At 46.5% G+C, this 26207-nt stretch overlaps 1 long non-coding RNA gene across 1 annotated transcript in view; it reads left to right on the forward strand.

The window, feature by feature from the left end:
- Positions 1 to 876: 876 nt before the first annotated feature.
- LOC114589590 (uncharacterized) overlaps positions 877 to 26207 on the forward strand; it is a 76298-nt gene continuing 50967 nt past the window's right edge. Inside the window, exon 1 of the long non-coding RNA XR_003704703.2 lies at positions 877 to 1389. This is a non-coding gene — a long non-coding RNA (uncharacterized LOC114589590). The remainder of the gene's footprint in view (positions 1390 to 26207) is intronic.

Genomic DNA, 26207 nt, shown 5'->3' on the forward strand with positions numbered 1-26207 from the left:
TTCGTGCCTCGGGGCAGGCATGGCAGCGAGACCGACGAGGAAGGACGCGGGTCTATCCCCGACGGCACCGCGTTCAAAGCGGGGACTCTTTAAACCTGAGATGATTTTAATAATGATGACCATAATCAGAGCAACGACAAGAAACAGATTTAAAAAGTAATGATGATGTTGATGGCGTAAGGAAGGACACACAGTCACACACACACACACACACACACACACACACACACTCCCAAGAAAAACGGTGCTTGAGGAAATTGTTTTTAAAACGCCAAAAATATTCAGTTTGTTTATCTTTTTCCTTATTGCACATGTCCAAAGCGACCTTCGGAGTAAAATATGTTTGCATGTGTAAAATGTGTATATAGATAGATTTTTATTTTGTTTATATTTTTACTACGAATCATTTGAGTCTTACTTTATTAGTCGTCCCCACCCACCCCCACCGCATCTTCCCGCTCGAAGTGGAAGAAGAAACTTCAAAATCTTGGGGGGGGGGGGAGAGCATAAGAAAGAAGGAGGGAGATGAGGAAGAGTTGAAACATCTGAAAGACAAGGCAACGTGTCTGTAGTTTAGGGTCCCTGGTTCTCTGCTTATGGATCTCCAAGGCAAATATATACACATCTTTTCTTTCGAGCAGAGAACGTATAATGTTATCCCGAAACCTGAAGCTAGCGGATCAAAGGCACGCTTGGTATTTATTTATTTATCTGTTAATTTATTTGCAGCGCAACGTTTTAATGTTGGGAAATGACGGTCCTCTGTGGCAGCCCGGCTTCACCCCTTTTCATTTTCCCAACCCCCCGCTCGCGTCCCACCGTCCTTCAAGTCTCAATAAATCCACTCATTTTCTCGTTCTGGAAAGCATTTGCAAAGAACGATGGGGGGGAAGCAAGTGTGGAAAGAAAAGGGCTCGGAAAGAGAGATGCCAGTAATTGTAATATCCTGAGATTCGCCGAGCCCCGAAGTCTCTCCATTGAAGGCCCCTCACAGGATTTGCCGCCGCCTCTCCGCAGGAAACATACAATCTGATCAAGTTCAGAAGCGCGTTGAGAAGAAGGAGAAGAAGAAGAAGGGAAGGGGGGAGTGCTTCAAACAGCGCTTTTATAAAATACAGTCCCCTTTTCACGTCCTCCCCCCACACCCAACACCAACCCTCAGAAAGGTGGGGGGGGGGACTTCACATTCTTTATTTTAGGGGTCTGGCTAAAAGGAGACAGAATGAGCGACCTGAAGACAGACTCAGACAGGAGGGATTGTTTTTCTACATATATATTGTTTTTCTACACACACACACACATACACCCACCCACCTATAAAACTTAGTCACTGGAGTTCACATCCTACCAATCCCCAAAGCCCCCCTCCCTCCAGAGCAGCCCAGGAAGGTGAGTCTGTTGCTTTCAGAAATCGCTGCCGATTTGCTTTATTACTTTACTGACCAACTTACCTATCTACCTACCGAACTACTTATTACCAATCCTTTCTTCGCTTCTGAAGACAGAAAATGCAGGGGGGGCGGTGGCGAAAGGCTTTGTTTTTCTCTCTTCCTGGGAGGGGAAGTTTGTTTGGGAAGGGAAAGTTTTGGGGCTTCGCCTCCTTCCTATTGGAACTTTCACTCGAACGGGGCAATGTGTGTGAGAGAGGTTGCTGTTGTTATTATTCACCCATTATAAAAACGACTAAAATGACCTCTTCATTCTCTGGGCCTCCGTGATGCTTGTCTGGTATGGGAAGGGGAACTGCCGGGGGGGGGGGCGTGGACAGGGCTGGAGGAAAATTGGGCCACGGGATGCACTACGAAGGCGCACAGAATCCCGGAGAATTTGGGGTTTCCCACGAAGCAAACGGGGGCCTCTTATGGCCACACAAGGGGGTCTGGCTCGGCAGAGATGACTCGGTGGATCCTCAAGGTCATGGAAGGAATCGAGTTGGCTCACCAAACACACAGATCTACGCGCGCGCACTCATCCCTCCACCCCCGCGTACTTTTTATTTTATTTCAAGCGGAGGGTCCTTCTCTAAAAACCACTTTCCCCCCTGCCCTCTAGTTTTTCATCCTCCTTGTCACCACCAGCTTGACACTGTCCCAAGCGGTCGCTCTACCTGATCCCGGGGCCTGCCTTGCGAGGCCCTCGATCAGATAATTAATTACCTCCAGCATGTGTTCTGTTGTCTCTATAACAAAAAAAAGAGGCGTAATTCAATTAGATCATCAACGGAGTCTTGGGTTAGGGAATGTCTGTGAAGCCGCGTCGTGGGGCACGCTGGGGCGAATGACCTTTGCTAGGGCAAAAGGCCTCACGTGTTGGCCTGGTGGCCCATTGTCTTTGGCTCGCTGGGGTGATGTAGAACAAGTTGGGACTTCGGGCCGCTTCGAGAGCAACTTTCGCTTGGGCACTGAAGCCCCAAATCTTTCTTTCTTTCTTTACGCGAATCTAACAGATACATTTCTTCAGATATATGTACACCCTGAACCTTCAAAAGCATAGTCCTTTTATTTTATTTTTAAAGGGGGGGGGGGGGTTAACCCCATTCCTATATTTTCTATGACCAAGTTACAAGGGAAGACGTAAAAATCAGATTAAAATTTCGAATTTATTTTCTCCATTGCGTCATGGTTACCCTAATATATCCGAGAAGGGTGGGGTATTGGTGGGGGGTGGAGGAGAAGGAAAATCCGAATTAGTCCTTTTGCAGAGGGGAAAGCGAAAGACACCTTTGTGCGCGCTAGAAAGGCGACCTCGCCGAATATCTTGATTTATTCTGCGAGGAGGAAGTGCAAAGAAATCGTGATTTCTTTTGGGAGGAGAAACGTTTCCCTGAGAAGAAAGGAGAGGGTGTGTTTCAAAAGACGGCGGAAATAAATCGTAGCTTTAAACAAGGGACCGCGGTCCTTTCGAACTATTTTATTGCTTAAGAAGACGAGAGGGGAGGCGTGGGGTGGGTGGGAAGGGGGAGGAGACAGATTTGACATAGTGGAGTCACTACAAGTAGATTAGGCAACATAAATTAACCTATAAATCTTTTTATATATACATTTCACCCCTCGGCAGCGACTGTGTGACTGGGGAAATAATATACGAGCAGACAGGAGCGGTTGGAAGTAGTTTACCTAGGCTTGGGAAGAAAGTGCGTTTTCACCACCCCGCCCCCTAACCTCTTTTAAAGAGCAGCGCGTATTATGTAACACGCACCAAGATAGGTTTCTAAAGCAAAACTCTGGATGTTGACTGTTAAATGAAATCTGTCCTCGTTTTTCTCTCTCTCTGCAAACCCCTCACCAATTAAAACCCAAAGTGGTTTGCTTTTACAAATGTGCTCGATTGTATGTGCTACTTTCCTACTCAGTATCTGTCTGTCTGTCTGTCTGTCTGTCTGTCTGTCTGCCCCCCCCCCCTTCTCTCTCTCTCTCTCTCTCTCTCTCTCTCTCTCTCTCTCTCTCTCTCTCTCTCTCTCTCTCTCTCCAGCCAAAATAAATCCGCCTTTAAGTCCTGATTTCAGTAGGGAAATTAAGCACGTGCTTCCCGTTTTAAAGATCGCAGGGAGTTATACGTGTTTAACCTGGCGGGATCATGTTTCGCCATTAGTTAGGTAGATGCTTGTTTACTATTAGTTGGTTAATTATTAAGGTATTTTGTGAATTGGTTGGTTACCTGGCCACGTATTTACCACCCTTTCCAGATCTCTTCATGCATCTATTCAGGGGTGCAATCTTCGCAACTGCATCGTGGAGTGAGGAGAGGACATTTGTATGTGTTTGTGTATTGTGTCTGTGTGTCTGTGTGTGCGTTACACGATCCGATTGCTACGACCTAGACATCCTTATAAAGATTTTAAAAATGCACACAGAGACCACCACCACGCTTTTAAAAATGTGTTGAGAAGATGGGGAGAAGTGGAGAAAAACAAAAGAAGAAAAATAAGAAGACAGCGCGTCCGTGAGTTATTTACTCTTAAACAACAGAAACCAGAGTCTAGCTCGTTTCTTTGGCTGAAGTGGACTTGATATCCCATTTTTTTTCACCCCCTTAAGAGAGACCTCTGCCTCTCTCCCATTTCTCCTGTTTAATCCCAGAAAGTGATATATTACACATTTAGAAGGTGGCATGAATAGTGAGATCCGCTTCTCCCGTTTCCTTAGGGTCTCAGAGGTCTCTCTCTCTCTCCCTCTCTCCAAAAAGAGGCAAGAATGTTAATAATTTAATAACTTTCCGAGAAAAAAGAAGAAGAAACATTGTAAAATTGTTCATCATTTAAAACCTTTCTGCTGATTTAATTTCCCCTTAGAACACATCTTAAAACATTTTTAAAAGAGTAGGGAGAATATTCGTTCTTCTCAAATTCGCTTTCTAGCCGAGTTCTAGCAATTTCACTTCGGGGGACTTTACAGGTGAAATTCCCAGTTATTGATCTGCCCAGGACGTCATCTCCAAGCCCCGGGCTGCTTTCCCAATAAACTAACAACCCTGTCCCACCCCCAGTGCAAAAGTTGGGTAGAATAACTGCAAAGCACCAATCATAACCTCTCCAAAATGTGTCCAATGTTTTTAATCAGCTCGCAGGCCAAAAGGCGTCGGCTAATAAACGTTCGAGGAAGTAGTTTATTCGCCTGCCATAAACATGTACGCGATTCCGGCGTAATTAAATGCAAACCACAAAGCGAACGAGACGTTTTCATTGTAGCGCTCAGTCAGAGCAAAAGGAATCACGTGTACATTTGAACTTCAGAGATCTGAGCTGGGATAAACAAGTCTGAACTCTGACAAAGAAAAAAATAGAGGGGGTGCAGTGGGATGGGGAAGGAGGTGGGGTGAGATATCAAAGTGCTAATAGAATCGAGGAAAGAGTTTGGGAGCGCAGAAAGGGGGCAAGAAACCGCTCGGTTAGCATTTGGGGTGTCAGTCTGGAGCGTCAACCCTCAGATTACTGCAATGAATTTAATGGCACATCTAAAATTGGGGCGTGGGGGTGATCCGTGGGAATCAGACGCCCTATAGGCCCAGTGCTATGGGGCAATATCCTACAGAAGCGAGGCAAAAATGAAGAGCTGGATGAATGGCTGGTCCTTGGAGAGAAATAATGAAATCAACAGGAGAAACTTTGCAAAGGTGTTTGGTTTTTTATTTTTGGTCTTTGGTGGTTAATTTAGACTCCTGGGCAACGTTTTAAATATTGGTTGGATGGGAGCGTGGAAGAATTATTTACTTATCTTGAAGATATCTATTCCGGATAAAGAGAGCCTTTCACTTTTAAGAGTCATCCAGGCACCTTCACCCCAAGATCATAAACACGATTATTTAACAAACAAACAAACAAAAACCACGTCCCATTTATGGATTCAACTAGACTATCTGCACTCCACATATGCACACCCATGTGACACGTAGCAAAATGCTCAAGGAAAAGAATCAAAACTCGATCGCTTTGATGTCCACATTAAACTGATATAGTCAAGGGTTTGTAAGACGCTTTCAGACATTTTATGAAAGAAGGGAATAAAATAGGTGGCAGGTAGATCACAGGTACCCATATTTGCCAATTTCTATCACATACAAGTTTCAAGCTGTCTATTGTTGCTTAAAGGACACAAGAGTCTTACTAGAATACGTATGTAGACGCCAGCGGATCAACTATCATGCAATCGCTGGAAATTTGTCCTATATTTGATATATGAGTTCCTGTCTTTATATTCTATCTCTCCATCTCTTCTTTTAAGAGAAGAGTAGGGTGTACGGCTGTGAGGGTTAAAGGACAGACAAACAGACAAACATGTCACAGATAAGCTTCGCATATATGGCTTGGGCATCCATGCTGTCCTTTTGATCATCTCAGTTGCGAAGCCCGATCTTATTTGCTAAAGCACCGAATACGTCTAGAACAAGAATCACTACGAAAAATGACAACACAATTTGCCAAATCTGTATAGAGTCTCCTCCGTCCATTTGTGGGGGCCGGAGAGGGGGAGATGTTGTTTGAAAAATCCGTGCAGACCCTCTCTTCGGCTCCCTTCCTTTCTCTTTCCCAACTCTGGTCCACCACCATCCCACACAAATTCAGATGCCAGGCTTGCTAAGGTGCGGGTTCAGACGTACCATTGCTTTGAGGTTCCACCAATGGCACCAGTGTCAAAACATGTGAACATAATTTTGGCTGGGAGCCTCCTTAGAAAGAAAAAGGCAAATGGAAGTGTTTGCGTGAAGATCACTTCAACTTCCGTCATTGACAGTGTTTCCAATAAAAGAGCTTTTAATAATTATTTATATTTTTGGACTGATGTTTCCGTTTTTTACATCGGTTAAATCCAGGTATTCGGAGGGTTAAGTAGCACGTGGGAAAGGCTGAGTGTAGCATTTGCATCTTAGAGAATGGAAGGGGGCATCGCATTAATGCCCCTGAGTAAGAAATGCCGGTTCCATCGAGGCATTCGGGGAAACGTTCCACTGTCCTCTGGGAATGTGGGCTATTGGATTTTGTAATGGGCTAATAAAATGTTCCATAAATGAAATTTTATTCTTTTATCATGATTGATGGTGTTGCAAACAGCTGGTGTTGGGACACTGCGATATGTAAGCAATTTATGGGAAGAAGAGTTTATTGCCATATTTGAACCTCTATTCACAACGATTCTGAGCGCAATTCTGGAAAGGCGATTTCCTTCCGCTCCTATATAGAACGACCGTCACATACAGCCAAGCTACTGATTTTCGCCTGTGATTTATATAAACAGGCGATCCTCCTCCTCTCTTCCCAAGGCCTTGCGGTTCTCCGCATCAGGAGGGGGATTCAAAGCCACTCTTCTTGCTACGACAACAGGCTACGCATACCCATTCCATTTAAAAACAAAAACCTGTCTTATGATATCTCCCTCCCCACGTCTCCAGTTAGGAAGCGAGAAAGAATTGGGATGGGGAGCGGAAGCCAAGGATGAGACCGGAGCCTTCCCCAGTTTAGAGAAAGTCAATCTCTGCCCCCCACAAAAAATATCGTCTTCCCTTTCAATAACCCTTCTTTGTCATTTTACACGCAATATAATTTTGAGCGCAATTAACGATGGAAAATAAATCGGGGGTGCCTGATCACTACAAATCTTAAAACGCACCCACCCCTGTTACAAAGTTACCCCACCCATTATTTATTTATTTATTTATCTATCTGTCCGTCTGTCTATTTTATCTGTCTCTGAACTTTCCATCTGTGTGGTAATATAACATCCTTCTGAATGTTTGTACCCGATATTACTCCCTTCCCCATGAGCAACGTAATCTAACAACCTTATGTATGTGCCTATCGACGCTCATCCTTACACGACGGGGCGTTAAATTATATTAGCACGCACGCACTGAACTAAAGGTTTGGTGGGCTGTCCAGTGTTGTTGTGACATAAGTTTTTGTGCTTTGAAATCCACTTTTATCAGGTGCATGAAGGGGAACCCACAGTTAGGAACTGAACCCTCCTCAATAGAAGGCTGTCTGCGTTTGTGTGTTTGTCGGGAATAGCTTTCAATGTTTCTGCAACAGACACCAATTTAAGGTTCAGTGCGCGCGCGCACGTGTGAATATGGCAAAGATCCCTGCATCCAAGGGGGTTAACCTTGTTAGAGTTCTACTGCAGCAAGAGCAGCCAAGAGTCTCTTTCCGGGCCCTTGGAGGCTCACGCGTTTGTTTGTTATATGGGAGAGAAGCTTTTCTGACCGTGCATCTTATGACGAAGTGGGCTGTGGATCGCGAAAGCCGATGCCGTCGCAAATCTGTTGGTCCTTAAAGGCGCCGCAAAACTCTTGCTTGTTCTTTTTCTCTCGGTCTTTCTTTTCGGCGCTAACTCGAAGAAGGAGAAAGGAGGAGGAGGAGGAGAATGAAAGCGAGATGGGGGAGGTGGGGAAGAGGAAGGAAAGAAATTTGCGAATATCTCAATCAGTGACGAAGTGACCTGTGACCCGGAGGGTGGCTTTATTGTCCTCCTCCTTTTGCGTGGGACATACACTGTATTGACCCTTTCTGCCTGATTGAGCCCTGAGGGGCAACCGGAGCAAACAATCCCTCCGCAGGCATGTGGGGCTTAGAGAGAAGTCGCCATCCTTCCTCCGGGATCAGTTGGAAAGCCACTGGGAGACTTGGCCTCTGTCTGGGCAGACAGGCTCCCCACCCCCGAGCCCCAAGGAGGCAGCTCCCCCACCAAAACAAAAAAACAAACCCAAAACTAACCGTGCCTGTTTGCTGTTTGGGGTTTGAAGGAAACCCGAAAGGGCTGCGGGGGGGGGGGCATCAAAAGAGGGAAGGAGATGCGGCGGCTGGGATAGATCAGGGTTCAAAGGCTCCGTCCGAAATAAAGAAGGTTGCGATCATCGAAGGCACCGCCACTTTTTCCTGGAATTTAAAACGGGATTTGAGGAGAGGAGGATCAGTCGGGCTTGCCAGCGCGGACCTCTGGGCTCGCCCATTCTCGCCCTTTCCTAAAGTTCCGAATTCGATCTGCCCGGACTCGAAGGTTCTGCGGCCCTTTCATCTTTTTCTCCAGTCGCGAGAAAGTTCGGTGCATCTTTGTAGACGCCGCCCGGGCGCGCTCGGGTGGAACTGCGTTTCTTAAAGAGGAGGGGGTGTTTCTTTCAGCAAACAAGATTGGAGAAGTGTCGCGTGTTGCTGCTTTTAAGTAGTATTGTTGCTCTTGCTTGTGTGTGGAGGGTGTGCGCGCGGATGTTTAGGAGAGACGGCTGGAGAATGTGAAAAACGGGCTGAGCGACGAAGTAGGAGAGGAAAGGTGTGCCTTTAAATTCGCGCCTCCTCCTTGTATTTAGAGGAAATCGTCGGAGACGGGCAAGGGGGGGGGTCGGTCGGAAGGAGGAGGCCAAAAACGAGGCGGAGTGCTCAAACTCTTGAGGGGAAAGCAGAAGAAGAGTGCGTAATGACACCCCCCCACACACAAAGCATGCTGCGCCCTGTATTCTAAAAAAGCCCTATCTGTTGAGGCGACATTAGAAAAAGCCAATGGGATGGGTCTTTCTGCACCCCTCCAATTCCAGCACCGGATTCAGCTGCCTTAAATCAGTATCTCTTTCTAAGAATTCTGGGTTTCGGGAGTGGGCGAAGCTGATGCGTAGGACTTCCACCTACTTCCACCACTTGCTACGTGAGCTGTAATGGTCCAGGAGGAGACTCCTGGAGCTCCGGAGACTTATCTTTTTAAAAGCCCTTTGCTATGTAGGCTGTTTGTCTCTCCACCTTTTCACAGATTCTATATGCCAAGTAGAATGGGGAGCAGCGGCATACAAACCGGAAAAGAGGCCTTTGCAATTGGGGGGTGATTGAGGGGATGTCCTCCCCCCCTTTCTTTCTCCCATGCTCAGGCATGTATGGAGGGATTGTGGCAAACTCAGAGAAGGAGGTTCATTTCATGGAGCAATATTGTCTTCCTCCATCTCATACCCTTGTACCTCTTCCCATCTGAGGGTGTCCACACCATAGGAGCTTATGAAACCAACAAATTTCATTGATCCATCCAGACCTCCATGATCTCCTCTGACTGGCAGAAGTGCTTCAAAGCCCCCAGTGGAGCATAGGGTACTATAGGGCTTCCTTGCTACTCCTGCAGCTGATGAGGTCAGCTATGAGACCACCACGAGGTTTTTCAGGCAAGCCAGCTAACTGGTTCTGGGTGTTAAAATCCCATGGGTCATCTGCCTCATTTAAGCCAATGTCTCAGGGAGACAGAGAATCACTGGCTGAACATCTGGAGAAGGTGTCCAAGGCTTAGTGAGTGGCAGAGGTGGAACTTGATCCTTTCCGCCACATCTCCATCCACTTTTGGGTACAAAATTCTAACTATTGGCCACATTGCCTTGTTCCACTGTGTCTGTGAATCTGGGGGTGGTGGCTCTTTAATCCAGATTGATGAACATGGTAATAATACCACGGAGAAGGGCTGTGGCTCAGGGGTAGAGCATCTGCTTTGCATGCAGAAGGACTCAGGTTTGATCCCCAGCATCTCCAGGTAGGGAACAAAAAGAGGTCTCTATATGAAACCCTCAAGAGCTGCCGGTCAGTGCTAACCTAGAGGGACCAAATAGTTTTGTTCACTTTAAGGCAGCTTCCTTTGTTCCTATTGCAATAGTATGGCCACTGAAATGATGATGATGATGATGATGATGATGATGATGATGATGATGAAGATTACAAATTATGTAGGGTTGCCATATTTCAGGCTGCCATCCCAAACACATTTACTGAGGAGCAGACCTCACTGAACATGTTAGTGTTTTACAATCAGTCCAGGTTCCCTGATATTTTATTTTTAAATGGTTGAAGTGACTCATGTGTTGGCATGTGTACTACAATGCTACAAATATTTTAAGTAAATCATTCTGAGTACTCAGTATTTAAACTTGCTGACAGCCAGTGTGGTGTAGTGGTTAAGAGTGGTAGACTCGTAATCTGGTGAACCGGGTTCGCTTCCCCACTCCTCCACATGCAGCTGCTGGGTGAGCTTGGGCTAGTCACATTTCTCTGAAGTCTCTCAGCTCCACTCACCTCACAGAGTGTTTGTTGTGGGGGAGGAAGGGAAAGGAGAATGTTAGCCGCTTTGAGACTCCTTCGGGTAGTGATAAAGTGGGATATCAAATCCAAACTCTTCTTCTTCTTCTCCTTGCTCTGGACATTACTTAATGCCCTGTTGTTACACTGCTAAGGCACATTAGACTGAATTAACCAAGAAAACTGGCTTCCCTCAACATGTAAGTCACTTTCTTGGCAGTTTTTGAACCAGGGTGGTTGGTTTACAGGCATGCAAAGTTTATGTATACATCTGTGTGTATGGGTTTCTTCTCCCACCTACACCCAAGAAAATCAAACAAGTGCTTGCAAACATCTAAACCACATCTGTTCCCTGTAGGCCACAGGCCACAACCCTTCCTTTCCCTTTTCAAAGGCATATACCGGTAATCACAGATGACTCTCCAGCCTGTGCTTGCTCAAACACAGACATACTGTCCACTACATGCTCACAAAACCAAGACTCAGTGTGCTTGATCCTGTGCTCTAAACACACAGAACCAGCCATATTTCAGTGGGTATGGGGAAGGAAATCCCTTTCCAGACACATTTCCTGGGCAACACATAGAACCCCATCTGAGGTTGAGGAGCATCTCAAAGAAGACACATATGCGTAAGTTACGCACAACTAATCACACTACATTTCTCTGCAGTAACAGCAAACCACAGATTGCCTTTGTTATTATTACATTAATACCTTTGACTTCGTCCAGTGAATTCAGGGAACTGTATGTGGCATTCCCTCCCACTCGTTTTATTCATACAACAACCCTGTGAGTTAGACCAGAGACAGAAGTGAAAATCCAGTGGTATTTTGCAAACAGAAGGTTCCAGTTTAAATACCCAGAATTTCCACACACATATATATGGAGACAGCAAGTGATGAGAAAGACCTTCCTTTGCCTTAGACCCTGGACAGCTGCTGGCAGTCAGAGTAGACAACACTGGGATAGACTGACAAATAGTTTGAGCTTATATAATAAGGCAGCTTATTATGTTAGGCCAAGGGTTTGTGGCTTGTAGGGCCAGGGCTGCAGTTTTAAATTCTAGACTTAAGGGCTTACATGAAATGTGGAGAGGGAAATGCATACTACTTAACTTGCTTCACTAGAAAATTGTGGTATTTGCCACTGATCATTTACAGAACCTCCCTTTCTTCTTTACTCTTTTGCATTGAGCACGCAAAAGGTCAGGAGAAGGAAGAGGTATGTCTCTGTTTGTATACAGATAAGGGGATATATTGGCTTCCCTGAAGTCATTCCCCACACCCCCAGTGCCAAATGCTGTTGATATGCGGTTTGCTCAAGGTGATATTATACTAGCAGTTAATATCTCCTAAATGTAGAGCTAACTCCTACTACATGGCTGGGGACCTCTGTGCCTGTGGCTGAATATGGCTCTCTATGTCCCTTAATCTGACCCTCAGAACTCTTCCCAGGCCACACCCTTCATTAGCCCTACATTAAAACCGGAGTGTTCTTGCTAGGGCAGAACAAATTATTGAGTATTGATAATGGCTCTTGCTTCAGGATCAGGGTAGGAGGTGAAATGTGTATAGAAACTATTCTACAACATAAAGGCAAAATGTACATTTGCTGCTCTGGCTCCACCTACCATTGGCATGTGGCCCTCAGAAAGTTGTCTAGAAGGGAATGCAGACCTCAGACTGAAAATGGTTCCCCACTCCTGTCCTACTATCTAGATCAGGGATAGAGAGGCTCTGGCCCTTCCAGATGTTGATGGACTCCCAGCTCCCTGATTATTGGCCATGCTGGCATGGGGCTGATGGGAGATGGCACTCAGGAACCTCTAAAGGTAAAGGTAAAGGTACCCCTGCCCATACGGGCCAGTCTTGACAGACTCTGGGGTTGTGCGCCCATCTCACTCAAGAGGAGACACTTCCGGGTCACGTGGCCAGCGTGACAAAGCTGCATCTGGCGAGCCAGCGCAGCACACGGAAACGCTGTTTACCTTCCCGCTGGTAAGCGGTCCCTATTTATCTACTTGCACCCAGGGGTGCTTTCGAACTGCTAGGTTGGCAGGCGCTGGGACCAAGCAGCGGGAGCGCACCCCGCCGCGGGGATTCGAACCGCCGACCTTTCGATCGGCAAGCCCTAGGCGCTGAGGCTTTTACCCACAGCGCCACCCGCGACCCCACAGGAACCTCTAGAGGGCTACAATTTTCCCATCCCTAATCCAGATCATCAAAGAACCACATACATAAGAAGAGCCTTGATGGATCAGACAAGAAGGTCTGTCCAGAAACCTGTTTTCAGCTGTGACCACCCAGATGCTTTGAGGAAGTCAGAGCATGAAGGCATTCTTGATTACTTAAACTAAAAGACTAAAACTAGCCTGTCTGATCTTCCTTTAAGCTGCAAAGGAATGGCATTCTGCTGAAGGAAGGAAGAACAATATATAATAAATGTATCTTCTCCTCTCCTAGCATCTAATCACTTGCTGTATGCAACAACACACTTCCTTTGATTCCCCAGGCCTGGTTCCAGAATGAATGATCAGAGCGCTGAACTTTGCCAGTGCTGATCAGGTCCTGAACTTCATCCACAACCCAGTCAGGCTGATTTTATTGTTGTCACTATTTTCAGCGCTGGTCATGGTGGTGGTGGCAGTAATTGTATTTTATAGGTCATTTCCACCCTACTTTAAAAGTATCCCCAAAATCAGCACACATAAAAGCAATAAATAAATATACACATTTGCAGGGTAATACAACTTCTCTATAAAATAACCTAATGGTGAATCAGATGGAAAAGCAACAGGCTAAATGGGTCAGTGAAGGCCAGCTCATCCACACACCTCGTTCAGTGCTTAAACTCCAGTACTAGAGCATCCTCAGCAGATGGCTGACAACTTCAGGCAGGCAAAGACTTCTAGCTAGGGAGAGATCACTGCTCCTTCAGCTAATTGCCTCCACCTACAAATTACTCTTACCATGAAGTTTCTTGGCTGAAACATTCATCCAAAATTGACTCTCTTATAACTTAAACACAAAAGATCTAGTCGTGTTCTCTGACGCACCAAAGGACATGTATTTGCCCTCTTCTGTCTGACAGCCCTTCAGTTATTTGAAGACTACTGCCACGTCCACATCCAAGTCTTTTGTTCTCTAAGCTAAACATAACCAGTTCAGCTTAGATCTCTTTATGGATGTCCCCTCTCAGCAGCCTGTGAACTTTAAACTGATGGAAAGGTCTTCCAGAATTGGAAAGTCTTATCTAGTGACAAAAGGTGGTAAAATTTACGTTAGGAGTGAATGTAGCTGCCAGGAACATTTTGTTCCATGACAGGGGTCCATGTTGAATGGACTGAGAGACCCAAATAATCCCAGGAGCTGCTAAACACAAGTATTTGGTTGTTTATTCTTACTTTATACCCATTTTTTTCTATATAAAGTGAGAAAGAGAGGGATGAGAGAGAGAGAGATGATTCAGAATGTCTAACAATCACGCTTTCTATGGATGCCTTCAAAACACCAGACAAGACTACCAGCATTGACCCCCTGCATGGGGCTACCCTTTTTTACTTTACAGAATCACAAGTTTAATTGCAGTGGAAGAAGATTAGAGCAGTGCTCCTGCACCTGCTCTGGTTTTGAACTATAAGGCACCCAATGCAATCCTATGCTTACTTCAGTGATACTAACTTCCAAGTAAATATACACCAGGCATCCTTACCTCTCAGACACCCATTCAGCCTGTGTATCATAGTGGCTAAAGACTGAACCATGGAATCAGGAAGTCCATGGAACAAACCTTACCTCTGCCAGGAATTCCCACAATGGCCTTAAGCAAGCTGCTCGGTCTGATCCTCAGTCCTTCCCATCTGCAACATGGGAGGTAATAATACTGACTTGCACTGCAGGATTGTTGTAAAGGTTACAGTCAGGTAATATAGGTGAGCTTAATGCTTTGGGCAGCTGGACACACTATTCTAGTGCTAAGTATTATTATTCTCCTTTGTGTCCAGGTGAGAGCACCTGGGCACCAAATCAAGGCACAAACAGGCATCCTTTACTTTATGCCTGTGGAGCAAGCTTCTATTGGAGCATTTTATTTCTATGAAAATGTGTTTTCTTTATCTAGGCTGGCTTTTCAAGTAGGTATGGAGCAATTCAGATGTATTGTAGGATTACCACCCACCTTTTAACAATGGAGAATATCAGATTCTGATTTTAATGTTGCTCCTCCATGCTGATACATTGAGATGGTGTTAGAAGACTATGCAAATCCGTGGAGGATAAGACTACCAATGGCTACTAACCATGGTGGCTATGTGCTGTCTCCAGTGTTGGAGGCAATCTGCCTCAGATCGCGCTTGCAGACATTACCATTAAGGCACCAGGTTGGCCACTGTGAGAACAGGATGCTGGACTAAATGAGCCTTTGGCCTGACCCAGCAGCCAGCTCTTCTTATGTTCCTAGGGTGGGTTAAAAATAAACTGAATTTTGAGAGAGGGGGAGCAACTCTAGAGACTGACTTTTTGCTTCCAAATTTCCAAACACATCATATTCAGATGATGATGATTATCCTCCATTTGTTACAGTGGGTTTTATAACTCTTCCATGACTTGAGATCACGGCTTTTTATCCTTAATGCTGCCACCACACCCTCCCTTTCACGCATAGAGTTCATAGTGGCATTTGCTACAAGCCAGAAGTTGGCAGCAAGTGCTAAACCCATGAAATCCCTTGGGCTGCCACAGGATTTAAACCTAGTATGGATTATTCGTAAAGATAACATTTAGTTAGGAGTACGCTCCTCCAGCTGAAACCATGTCCAGTCTTTAGGACGTTGTACATATACGTATGCAGAATCTCTGTCGTCGCTGGACTCTGCTGAGGGCTATTGAAACAGGCAAGTGATATCTCAGGACCCTAACATCGGCTGGGAGCGAGTTCCGAGTTTCTCGAGAGTTGTAGCGATAGTACGAATGGGCTCCCTTCGCGCACGCGGGTCATCACCTAGTGCTGGAATTATCAAGCGGTGAATGGGATCGTGTGAACCAGCCCTAACCCAGTGCTCCAAGGAAAGCGGGGCGGGACGGTGGAAACAGTAGCTTAGTGAAAGCAGTTCATGCTTAGCATGTAGAAGGTCTCTAGACAGGACTGGAAAGGACCTGGAGGGCCGCTTACTTTGAAACACACAATAGCGTCTGCCTTCAACAGTAGTAGCGGTGGTGGTAGCAGCAGCAGCAGCAGCAGAGATCTAGCTTTCCTGGGGTCCCAGGCGCCTGGGAGCTGTCCGCGGTTACTTAGAGAAAGAAAGGCACTTTGCACATCCGCAGAGGTACCGTTTGGGTATTACTTTCCCATGTGTCTTGGCTGTCCCCGGCGCTAAACCACGTGTCCCCGCCCTCCCCGCCCAGTCTCCCCAACCCCAAATCTTGCTTCCTCCGATTCTCTGTTAGGGAAAGATCAGTAAACCGAGTCTCGAAGGCGAAAACGCTACTCACTTGCGTGCGCGTAGGCGCGGAACGGAGGCATCTGCTTCTGAATGACCTGTACACTATATTCAAATTTGAGTTCTGCGGTTGGTTTCAGTAAGGTGTATAGCGCCGAGCTAGCGGGGGGTGTGAGAGATTTTTGTTTTATTTCCCCCTCTTTCTTTCTCTTCCCGTTCTTCATCTTCTATTCATACCACTTTCTTTCTTTCTTTCTTTCTTTCTTTCTCTAATTCCACTTTTCCCTTCCCCCTTTTCTTCCTTCTCTTCCTCTTTCCTTCTTTCCATTTTATTATTCTCCCTTCCTTTTCCTCTTCCTTCCTTTTTTCCTCCCTCCTTTTTCTTTCTTTCTTTCTTTCTTTCTTTCTTTCTTTCTTTCTTTCTTCTCTGCCTCTCACTCTGGAAGGCAAAGACTCTGTGCTTTTATCCGCGGTCTGGCTGTCAGAAATTCAACAGGTGCAGCTCTCCCTCCTCCCCGCTTCCCTGCCTCTCTCTTATACAAACCATGCCACTAGAAGCTCGCCCTGCTCCCTTTCCGATTTCCCACAACCGTATTTTGCCTATGTTAACATTTTAAATTGTAAGCCGCCTTTAAAATTGTGAGCGCTATATAAATCAAGGAAGCACAAAGACCGAAGCCAACTGGTAAAAGCTCAATATCTCGCGGGAGGGAGGAGACATGACTTCCTGGAGGCCATCTATGAATGTCCTGAGCGTTTGTACGAATTCCTTAGGAGATGCAACTTTCACGCACATTCCCCCCGTCATTTTAAACCTTTGTTGAGATTGAGTGGAGTGAGACTCGCACTGACACACTTTTTTTGGTCTCTGATACCTAATTTAATTTTGTTTATTGCATGTTATATGCCAACATTCTCCTCAATGAACTCGGTGCAATGCGCATGGTTTTCCCGTACCCGTGTTGTTCCCACAACCACCCTGTGAGGTAGGACAGGCGGAGAGGCAGTGACCTGCTAAGGTCACCCTGTGAGCTTCAAGGGCTGGGTGGGGATTCAAACCCGGTCTTTCTTTCACCCTCTCGCTCCTCCCTCCCAACTGCATCTCCAGCTCAAACACTGAGAAAGACATCGATGGAAATGCCTCTCTCTGACGCTTGTCTTTAGACAGGACAGCAGCTCACACCTCTGCCACCGACTCTTTATGTGGTTCTGGGCAAATTACATTGACTGGAGAGAAAACCGTGATTTACACGCCTTTGCCAGTTCAGGGTGCCCTGGAAAGTATAACTAGATAACAGGTGAAAGCAGGGCAGTTGCGTTTCACGCTTGGGGTGGAGGGACACTCTCTAAAAGACAATAGAAAGCGCCCTTGGGCGTTACCTTCCTCGTTAATCTAAGATGGGAAGTGTCAAATTAATCGCCTCTCCCAACCCGCTCGGAATCTGCTACAGAAAGATCCCGCAGGATCAATAGAGGATCCAGTTTACCCCACCCGCGGAACTGGGAACGGGGGGAGAGAAGCAGACCACCATCCCCCTTGCCAGTAAATCGATTGTTCTAAACTTCTGCAGTGGGATACTCAGAAAAGAGAAATATGGAAAAGAGAAAGATCAGCAAAAGTATTAGCAGTTGATTTAACAGACACGCACACGCACACCGCCGCTTGGAACAGGCACGTGCAAAAACAATAGAATCATAGAATCTGAAGAGTTGGAAAGGACCCAAGGGTCATCTAGTCCAGCCCCCTGAAATGCAGGAATCTCAGCTAAAGCATCCATGACAGATGGCCACCCAACAACTGCTTAAAAACCTCCATGGAAGGAGAGTCCACCACTTCTCGTGGGAATCTGTTACATCGCGGAACAGCGCTTGCTGTCAGAAAGCTTTTCCGAATGTTTACTTGGGATCTCCTTTCTTGTAACTTGATACAAACAAACTAAAATTCTGTAACAGTGAATGAGGACTAGTAGCTTACTGTACTCTTAAGGCATAATGAAATGCAAAGTCATTTTGAATTTTTATCCCTTTAATTAACATTTCTTAACTATATCCTTAAAGCAACAGATGGTGGGGTGAAAATTAAGGGTAGCGGGTTAGGAACATTATTCCCTTATAGCTAATATTATTTTCCGGGGGGTGAGAAGTTACTTCTTGAAGCTGCATGCTCTGTCGTCTTCTTTTTAACAGCGCAGTCCTATGTATGCTAACTCAGAAGTATGAATCCCAGTGATTTAAACGGGGCTCACCACAAAGGTTAGGGGGGGCGCCATTCGATTGCCCCTTCCGGGGTCTGTGAGAAGGAGGGGCGGTGGTTGAGATTTCTCAGAAGTAAGAGAGACAGGCTCTCTGCGCATCTGGCACTGAGAAAAGAGATCACGGTCCCTTTGGGAGAAGGAGCGTAGCTCAGTGGGTGGAGCATCTGCTTTGCGTGCAGAACGTAGCGGGTTCAGTCTTTTGCTGAGATCCCTGCATTGCAGGGGGTTGGACTAGATGACGCTGGGGTCCCTTCCAACTCTAAGGTTCTGTGTTTCTATGATAATCCCAGATACTGCTGGAAAAGACTCCTTTCTGAAACCACAGTATTGTCGATGTATTGACAATACGTACTGAGCAAGGCGGACCAAGTCTGGCTCGCCACAAGTCCTACACCCCTCTTTAAATCAGCCCTTAACTCAAAACCATGAGGACTGGAATCCTGCTAGTCTTCATGCCACAGCTCTAGAGCAAGTGTTTTGCAAGCAGAAGGTCTCTGTTCAATCCCTGGCATCTCCAGGTTCGGCTGGAAACGATTTCCTGCCTGAAATCCTGGAGAGCCGCTGCCAGTCAGTGTAGGCAGTACGGAGCTGGATGGACCAATGGTGTGACTCGATTAGAGGGCAGTTTTCTGTGCATGAAAAATGAAAACCCGCTTCTCACTCAGAAAACCTAATGGTTCCTTGGGCTAGGATGGGGTTATCTCTTTCGCCTCTGTCACCCTCCCCGGCTGGGCATCGGGAAGCCACAGACCAGTTCAACCACAGTATGTTCAGGAGTTCATGGCTACGTCGCTGCTTCTAGGACCAAAGGCAGCTTGCTGCAGAGATGGCTATTGTGCGCATACCCCGCTTGTATTGCACCTTGAGCGGAAAGGCGAGTTAAAAATCCAGTAGAAGCAACAACAACTCGATTTAGCAATTGGGGATGATTCACACATGCAGATAAATCACTTGATTTCTCATTGCACGGTCTCTCCTTACTCTGTCTCCCTGAACGATGGGCATGGAAGTACTGCATTTCAGCTGACATTGGGTGACTCGGAAATACCTGCTTCTTCAGGGTGGCGAATCTGTGACGGCTCCCTCCTACGCCTCAACCCTCCACGCTGAAGGAAGGAACATGCGCTCGTGTGAACTGGCCGATAACCTTGTTGGTTTGGAACGAATGTACATTTCCAGGCTCTTTCCATCCTCTAGAAGCCTTTGAAGCAAGGATTTAGGCTTAACTGAGTCGTGGATCGGACTGTAGTCTTGGGTTCTCCACGTCTCGCTTCCCGCCTTGGCAATCTCATCTATAAAACTGGTGTGTGTGTGTGTGTGTGTGTGTGTGTGTGTGTGTGTGTGTGTGTGTGCTGATTTTCGTCTGATGCATTATTTGTTGTAACACCGACATGAACATGACACAATATCACTCCACTCGTGTCTGCTCGAGCGTTTTTACCTCCAAGAACTAGGCTAAGAAAGCTTTAAGGAGGTGTGCACGTCTCTATCTCCACACACGAACACGAACACACAAACACACAGAGCCTTCCTGCTTTTCGATCAGTTTCCCTTGTGAAGTACCTGCAAAATAATTTAGCAACACCGCCCCCCTCAAGGAATTCAGCAAGGTTCTGGATGTCAGAGAGGAAACATTTGAAACAACATGTTGAAGATTTCAAGAATTAAAGAGAACTCACACAATGCTTCATCTTTACTTCCTTTATAATTTATGCAGTTTTGGCTCATCCCAATCAAAAGCCGTCGCTCACTTAAAAGGAGACGCTAATTTTCTTTATCTCTCCCCCTGCCTCCCCTTCCCACAGTCGAAAGGATCTGTCGGAATATATATTTAATTAGTTCCAAAAAGCCCTGAGATTCAGCTACGTCATTGAGGGGTTTTTTGGGGGGGGGTGAAGCAATATATACTTTTAGGGATCTTGGGGTGGGGTGAGGAATCATCCTAGCAATCCAGATGTTTTTAAATGGAATAATGAAAATAAAGGAGACCAAAACTCCAATGGAACCAACATTTTGTTTTCTTTCACATTTGAAGAATGAAGGTTGCATGCAATTGCAGCTGTACTCTGAGCAGACCTACTGAAATTAATGGACGTTACTAATTTAAGCCTATTAATTTCAGTAGGTGTACTCTGCATAGAACTTAGTTGAAGAGCACCTATTGTAATTTTTTTTGCGGGGGTGGCGGATATTTTGAGCAAAGGAAAATTGAAAATGTGTGCAATATATCTCCCAAGATAAAAAATCAGGCCTGGGCACACGTTTTTCTTTTCCTTTCTTTCCTATACCAAAACCAGCTAAATAATTCTTTAAGTCTTGTGGTTGTTATTATTGTCATTACGTGGTTACAAAGGAAATCAACTTTCCAGTTTCCCCCCATCAAAGGAGTGGGGGGGGGGGGACACCTCCTGCATTGATAATAGGTTGGAATTCTAAACAGACCCCTGCACACCTAGATGTAATTAATTATGGGGGGGGGGAGGGAAAGAAAGATCCAGGAAGACCCAGTTTGGCCTTCAGTAAAAGCAAAGTTTATTTGGGAAGCAGCAGAAATTTAGCGCCCATTCTATGTCACAAGTTGCCTAATGGTTTCCGTTGCCTTCCAACTCCACCAGCACCCCCCAAAAGGACCCTTTCCTCAACAGTTGTGCTGGCGAACCCCAGTCATTTCTCCTCTCTGCTAAAGTGACTAAGACGATCCTAAGGTTTCGTGTGCCCGGAGACTAACTGTGGCGTTTTGCATTTCATTCGCACTTCCCTGAGACAAGCAGATGGCTGGACAGACGGACGATTCCGCGCGTCTAAAATCGAATATTAACAAGAATGCTTTCTAGTGCTGTTCAACAGCGTTTTTAAAACGTTTGTGTGCCAAACCCGTTTGAAAGATCGGACTACTTATTTCATTCTCCTTAATCAGTAGCAGATATTTCACTCTTAGTTTGGGTGTCGGGGGCTGCTCGGGTTCTTTGCTTCCTTATATTTCTCTAACTTATTGATTTCTCTTTCTCCATCCTCCTTCTCTCCCTCCACATTCGTTCTTTTTCCTTCCTTCCTTCCTTCCTTCCTTCCTTCCTTCCTTCCTTCCTTCCTTCCTTCTTCCGACTCTTTCTCTCTCTCTTCCTTCCTTCCTTCTTTCTTTTCCTCCCTTACTCCTCTCCCGTTATATTGGAACCACCCTTCCTCCGGGCTGGAGAAGCGCTGGGCTTTCACTTCCAGATCTCCCAGGGCACCCTCGTCTGCCCCACAACCTATTGTGATTTGGGGAGCGGCTTCTCCCTGCAGTAAAAATAGTAGGACGTCTCCAAACCCAGAACCGTCGAGGTTTGAGAGCTGGACCAAAGGAGGTCATACGGATTTCGACTGGAGTCTGTGAGGACAACGAATGCAGGAAAGGCCCGCCCTAACGTGAGGCCACAGAGAGACCAGGTCAGCCCTAGGTGGTAAATTTGAAGGTGCCATTAAACTGAGCAGGAGGATCTTCGGGTTTTCTGGTTCTAGCTAGCCAGGTCCATCTTTGCAACACAGAGAACCTTCCTCTTCTACAAAGTGGGGTACACAGCGCAAAATTTGATTGGCAGATAGGCAGGTAATAATAGTTGGTTAGAGCGTTGGTTAGATAACGCCAAGGTTGCAGGTTCGATCGCCTTAAGGGACAGGTGCATATTCCTGCATTGCAGGGTTGGGGACTAGATGATCCTCGGGGTCCCTTCTAACTCTACGATCGTAAGAGATAGGATAGGCAGACAGACAGATACTTTGTGAGTACTTTGGTGCTTTCAGAATCGCATTGGCACTTCAGTCAAAGGAGCAGGTGTGTATAGGCAGGGACTACGGTGCTGTGTAGTAAATGTAAATTGTGGTGCTTCTCATATACTGTATATACATATACATATACATATACATATACATGCATACACACACACACACACACGCGTGTGTGTGTGTGTGTGTGTGTGTGATGAGATGCACCACAATTTACATATTACATATTACATATATGAATGAAATAAGTCTTCTGAAACCACCTCTCCCTGGAAAGGACTCCTGTGTAAACCGAAAGCTGCCTTCCAGCGTTTTCTGGTGTGTGTGTGTGTGTTTAACTTGTTGCTCTCGTCGAAGCACGGTGTATTTTGCTTCGCTGCCATGAGGGTTAGTTTCTAGGTCTCAACCTTTACTTGCCCCTCTTCTTCCCAGTGCGATTTGAATTAATATATTCTGTGAGGAAAGTGCTTGAAACTTTCCTTCACCTGATACTTTAAAATAACGGGGGAGAGACGGTGATGAGTTACAAAAATGAAAAGAAACATGGACTTCTCTCACTTACCCACTCGCGCGCGCGCGCGCGCACCCCCCCCCCCAAAACAACCACACAAAATAACATTCCAACATAGCAGGCTATTTATAATTCGGTGAGATACATCGCAAAGATCAGCATAGTTCAAAACAGCTGTCGATTAAAAATAAACAAAATGAAAGTTTAGTTCCACATTAGTATAATATTACATCACATAATCGCGCGCTGGGGGCTGAGTTGGGTAAGGATCCTGGATAGCAAACTTCCAGGTATCGCTTCCATCCTCATACATTGACCATTTACCCTTTAATTATTATATAGGGAAATAAAATTTGTGAAATAAATAAAGAATAAAAGCCCGGGGTGGTCTTGAAAGGGTTTTTGCGGAGTGTGTGTGGGGAATTTGATTTCAAAAAACCTTTCCCCGTCGGCCTAGATTCTGTGTTATAAATAGTAAGCACGCGCGCGCGCACACACACACACACGATAGGAGGACGAAAAGGAGAGGGTTGGGGCGGCGGCGGCGGCGGCGGCGGGAGTTGCTTTGCACTGAGGCAGGAATAGATACAGTAGTTGGATATAGATGTATCCCACAGCGCGCGCGCGCATGCACGCGCACGCTCTCCTTGCACTTTTTCATTTGCTCCTTCCCGTCTCTTTCTATTGCAGCTCTCCAGAATCCGCATCTCACACACCCTGGCTCGCCAATCTTATTTATTTCTCTCCCCCCCCCCCGCCTCCCCGCCTCTCTCTCACACACACTAAAGTTAAAGGCGTTGTCTCTCAGCCTAGGTAAACACAGTTGTTTTAATTAAAAGGTTTTGGCGCTGGAAGGGTGTCGAAGAGAGAGACGGGGAGAGGAGGAGACGTAAGCGGTAGATGGGCTCAGCAGACACTGGATAAAAGGCGACGGCTCAGAATAAACTAATTAAAACATTGTGTTTGGGCCACATCGGAGTTCTTTTTTTGATCTTCCTTATGTTTTAAAGAAATGTCAACGCACTAGAAAGCCGTCGCGGGGAAAGAAACTCACACTCACCCTCCCCAACCCCCCCAAGCTCCTTTTCCTAGAAAGCGCGGCGCTTTTCAAAGGCAACGCCGGTATATTTTCCGAAAGATGCCCCGCTGGGATAGCTGGCGTATCTCCTCTTTGCCAAAGTAAGCTGCTGTCCATCAACGGCTTCCGCAGCCAATCCGCGTCCTCCTCTCCTCCGAGCCACCCTTCCTGCTGTGCTTTTATGGAACACGCCTCAGCATGTTTAGAGGGAGAGAGAGAGGCTGTATTTCTCTTCTCCCCCCCCCCACTCCAGCCTGAAATCCCCCCTTCTTTCCCCGTTCTCTCTGCTACCCCTTTAAGGGGAGGGGGGCTCTGATGGGGAAGGCATGGCTAAAATACAGGGGACCCTCTTCCAAAATGCGCTCCTCTTTCTCTTCGTCCAGATAAACACGCGCACAAACTCGTGACTGTTCAGACTGGTCGGTTTTGTGGTTGCTCTGGAGGGCCGCATTGATGGTGGACCCCTGCTCTTACTGAATGAATGAGTGAATGAATGGAACTGGGGCTAAATAATAATTAATTATACAGGATTGTGTGTCCATGGTAGCCCTACAACTGGCGTCCTTGAGAGGGGGGCGGGGTGGGGGCAAAGATGAGTTCCCGGATTTATTTATTTCCTTTCCTTCTTTCTTAAAGTAAGTTTCTAGCATTAATAAAACCTGCGGTGTGAGCCTAAATGTGCAGGCGCAATTTCTCACTCTCTTTTGTAAAAAGCCAGCTTGCTCTCCGCCCTCCCCCTTTCCAGCATGTTGCTCTCCCCCCCCCCCCCGTGCGCGCACTGTCTTGTGTGGGGGGACGACCCCCTGCAGGTCTGGGGTTGCCAGTCCTCCAAGTCAGAATGGGGAAACTGCCACCTTTTTCATGGTGTGGTGATTGCAGCGGGTTGCGGGGTGGGGGGCGGGAGGGAAAGGGGCAGCTGTTTTTAAAAGTTGGAGTTCTCCCACACTGTAGCTCGCAGACCCTTCGGAACTGCAAGGAGGTGTCCGCATTTCCCTCGCCCACCCTTTGATCCTTCCCTCCCCTTCCCCGATCTTACTTGTGAGGACTGATCCAATCAGACAAGAACTCATCCAGGAAAAAATAAACAATAATCCCAGGGGCACCCCCCCCCTTTCCCCCGCCCCCATTCTTAGCAAATAAAATAAAATTAAAACGTCTCGATTCAGTGATGAGATATGGTCCTCTATCCTGACCTCGCCATGGCCTGGATTTAGTGCCTTGAAGTGCCTTGGGGGCGGGGGGGGGGAGATGCGCACTGGTCATCTGAGCCAGCTGGAACCAGGAGCTGGAGAAAGGGCTGTCTCGGTGAAGTGAACCATCAGCGTCCCAAAGGCCCTTCCAGAATGCAAAGACGCGCGCGGCTGAAGGAAAACCCTGCTTTGGCACCTCTTAGAAGGGCGCCAGCAGCGCCGCCGGCACCACCTCGCTCAGGTCCTGGCACCACCCACAAGAAGATCGAGTCACCCTCAGTCTCCTTTGGACTGTCCAGCAAGGGTGCTCTTCGGGGGAAGAGGCTAGGAAACAGGCCACAACGTCACCACGGAACGCGACGCGGGAGAGCAGAGTGCCAGGGTGGCTCGAAGCGTTGCTGTGGTGGGGAGAGACCTTGTCAAGGCAAGTGCACGCTGCTATGCCCCAGGGGCCAGAAGCCTTTCGCCTTTGCCGTACTCCTGGATGCCAGGGAGTTTCTGCCCGATCGGAAAAGTGGAGGATCCACCGCAGAATCCACACAGGTTAACTAGCGGCCAGCAGAAAAATCGATCTGTTTCTGGGTGAGTGCTTGGTTGTGCGTGGTGTGTGCGTGTGAGTGAATCTCAGTTACGTGCTCATACGCCGCTACACATGCACGACATATCTGCAGTCCTACACGTATCTATTATGAGTCTCTCTCTCTTTTTAAAGGTGTTTATTTCATAGATACATAAAGTCACATACATACCTATTTATCCATTTTTGTCAAGATCAACAACAAAACTATAACCCAAATATCTGAATATTCAGAAGTAAGTCTAGTTGCTTTTAATGAAGTTTGGTGCCAGAATTGCCCTCGAAACATACTCAAGTGGCAAAACCCATCAGTTTTCGTTTCCCTGGAGTAAAGCTGCAGTCCTTTCCACATTTACTTGAGAGCAAATGCCATTGGACTCAGTGGGATTTCAATTGTGAGTAAACACGCATAAGATCCGGTTGCATCGCATGTTTACGGATGGTCGCCCAGATGTTATTCTTAACCTCAAACCGCAACATTATACTCACTTTTTTGGGAGAAAGAATCATTGAAATCAGTCGAGTAGACTGATATATGAGATATAAAAAGCAAAGGTAGCAGCGTTGTTCGAAGAAGGGTCCCCCCCCCCCCCAATTCACAGCTGAGCGATGCCTTTATTAGGACCAACGAAAACGCCACAAGATAGTGGCAAACTTTATAGAGTTCTCCAGAACTCTTCCTCAGAAAAGATGTTAGGCAAAGCAGAAGGGGTGGGGGAAGGAGAAGGAAATTTTAAAAAGAAATGTCAAAAGTACAGGAATTTGGCTGAATAAACGCAAGCTGTACCTTATGGAAACTATAATCAGCCAGCAAAACCACCATATAAGAGGCAATGTTATAGCTGGTTCTTTTTCATTTACACACCA

This window comes from Podarcis muralis, chromosome Z, assembly GCF_964188315.1.
Source record: "Podarcis muralis chromosome Z, rPodMur119.hap1.1, whole genome shotgun sequence".
Taxonomy (NCBI): domain Eukaryota; kingdom Metazoa; phylum Chordata; class Lepidosauria; order Squamata; family Lacertidae; genus Podarcis; species Podarcis muralis.